Genomic DNA, 2,848 nt, shown 5'->3' with positions numbered 1-2,848 from the left:
TCGGGGTGGGCGGTGCTCGCGCCAGCCGGCCCTTCCCGGCTACTGGCTCCCGGCCAGCTGGGCGGGTCCCGGGTGAAACTTGCCCTTGCTCTGGGCCACCCCAAGAACAGGCCCCACGGACCCCTGGCCTCTGCCCCGCCCCATTTCGGCTTGGCCCCGCCTCCGTTTCTTAGGGGTAGGTTCTGTTGCTGTGGGGAGGGAGCGGAGAGAAGGAAACCTTATTTCAGCCGCGCGCTAGATTAGACATCAGCTAGAACGTCTCCATTATGACAGGGGCTGAGGGACAAGGGGGTGCGGTCTCCTCGCTCTCGGTTCGGTGTGGCCAGCCTGCCCAGACAGCCATGGAGCTAATGACTTCAGAGCAAAACAGGAGCTCCGGAGCTGCTGGTATGAGGCGCCAGGTGTGACACCACCTCCGGATGGGGTTGCTGGAGCGAGAGCGGGCAGGCTGGTACCGGGTGGGGGTGCAGGAATAATGACCAGGCTGCAGCCGACCACCCCGGAATCAGGAGCCGGGGTAGATTCCTGGGCTCCTGATGCGCTGTTCCCCATGAAGACCACCTCTAGATATGGGAAAGCGGTTGCCACTCCCACCCTCCTTTCTCTCTCAGAACCCAGGTCTTTCCCACAATGCAGACCTTCCCTGATCACAGCAGGACTAGCTATTAATAGGATAATAACAACATAACAAATACTATTTGTTGAAGACGTACTGCCGACTAGGCTCTTTATAAAGCACGTTCCATACATTATTAGGTTATTTATCCTGCACACCAATCCTTCAAGGTGGGTTTTTTCCCATCAGTTTCATGGATGAGGCAGAACCGGACGCTTCTTGTCGTTTTACCGTGACTTGCCCCAAGAGGTCACATAGTCAGTGAAAGAGTCACACCTATGTCTGCCCCCGACATTCAAACCTGCTCTGTCTTAAGAACCAAACTTAGTTCTCCGGATCAGGGAGGAAGGGCTAGAAAAGAGATCAATGGCAGAGAGAGGAGTGGGGGTTCCTCCCCTCCCATCCTTCTCTTAGGGCCAGGGCTGAGAGCTGTCCGGGAATGCTAAGCAAGTTCTATGTCTGCCGCCAGGGGGAGACAGAGGCCAGGCTAAGCCTTTGCCTAAGAAGCGTAAAAGCCCACTCGCTGGAAGACCAGGACCGAGCCCAGCGACTGGTTGGCTGCCTGTTCTTCCTAATTTCTCCCCTCTGGGAGAGGATGATACTGACCTGATGCCACAAAAGCTCTGTTTCTAAATCGCCTATCAGAAAGTTGATCACTGGGTATCCACAGACACCACCCACGCACACATCTCAAATGGCCACAAGGCTGTTGTGGCCATCATGCAAGTTGGAGGTAGCCATCAGGGACTACTACACCCAGTTCACGGCTGGAACTTTTCTGGGCTCTGTCGGCCGTGTGCTTCCTGACCACATCCCACTCTGTTCCCCAGGCTAAACTGTGTCCCCAGAAGGGATGACTTTCTTGGCATCTTCCAAATAAAGATCCTACGGTGGTCATTCAGGTTGATAGACTTACTATGCCTGCTATGTTGCACCTGAGCTTTGGGCAGAGAGAGCTAGAGGAAAAGAAGTCACAGGAGAGAAAAAAAACAGACCCCAAGGCAAACAGAGCAGCAAAGGCAGACAGGGACAAAGAACAACCTGCTTCTATAGGTTTTCCCCTGCTATTTGAGAAACACTGGAACCAACTCTCAGAGAAATAACAGCAACAGCAAGCCAGCAACTGAAGAAACAAATATAACTCCTGGTTGTTTTTTATTATTCAGTGTTTCTGGGACAGTTTACTTACCGCTTCTTGGTGTCACCCAGCTTCCTATTCCCTGACCTTTCTAGCACCATGGTGTGGCTGCAAGAGGTCCGCAGAGGTAAGCCCAGAGACCCCCCAGCCCCAGCACCAGACGACCAGCACGGGATGACAGCTCCCTGCGGCTCCAGAACAGCCCCCAGCCATGGCCTCATCCTAAGGCTCCCCTCTCTCTGAACCTCTCACCTCCTATTCCTGACATCATTATGCCTCCTCCATCCTCAGACTGTCCCAGAACCTGGTGAGGTCATCACCTCTACTCATCCCTGAGGCAGTGGAAAGTGAGAGGGAAAAGGGGTACGAAGAAGCAGACTTGTGGGATGTTTTCCTCTGTGAAGAATGAGACTCTGCTCAGTGACTGGCCCTGCTGGGGGAGCGTGAAGCTTGAGCCAAGGAGGGGGACTGGACAGCCTCAAGACAGGCCCCTTTACCTCAGGCCACGTTAGTGGCTCAGGGCCCAGAACTGGTCATCTTCTGCCTTGTCTCTCCCCTTCACATCACCCCAAACCCAAAGGCCTCTTAAACTAAGAGGAAAGTTCCTTCAAATTCACAGAACACAACTCCCTCTCATTTGTCGAATACTTTCACATCCAGAATAGATCCCTGTAAAGAATTATTCAGTTGCAATTAATTACATTACAATTTTTCTGATAAAGAAACTGGATCTCAGGCCAGGAGTGGTGGCTCACGCCTGTAATCCCAGCACTTTGGGAGGCCATGGTGGATGGATCAGTTGAGTCCAGGAGTTCAAGACCAGCCTGGGCAACATAGCAAAACCCTGTCTCTACAAAAAATACAAAAAATTAACCCTGGCTTGGTAGTGCACTACAGACTATGCCTATAGTCCCAGCTACTCAGGAGGATGACATGGGAGAATCATTTGAGCCCAGGAGGTGGAGGTTACAATGAACCAAGATCTGGGTGACAGAGTGATGAGACCCTATCCCCCCACTAAATAAATAAATAAATAAATAAATAAGAAAGGAAAAAGAATGAAAGAAGGAAGGAAGGAAGGAAGGAAGGAAGGA

The sequence above is a fragment of the Colobus angolensis genome, unplaced genomic scaffold (genome assembly GCF_000951035.1).
Source record: "Colobus angolensis palliatus isolate OR3802 unplaced genomic scaffold, Cang.pa_1.0 Scaffold124, whole genome shotgun sequence".
Lineage (NCBI taxonomy): Eukaryota > Metazoa > Chordata > Mammalia > Primates > Cercopithecidae > Colobus > Colobus angolensis.
This window is presented reverse-complemented; position numbering follows the sequence as displayed.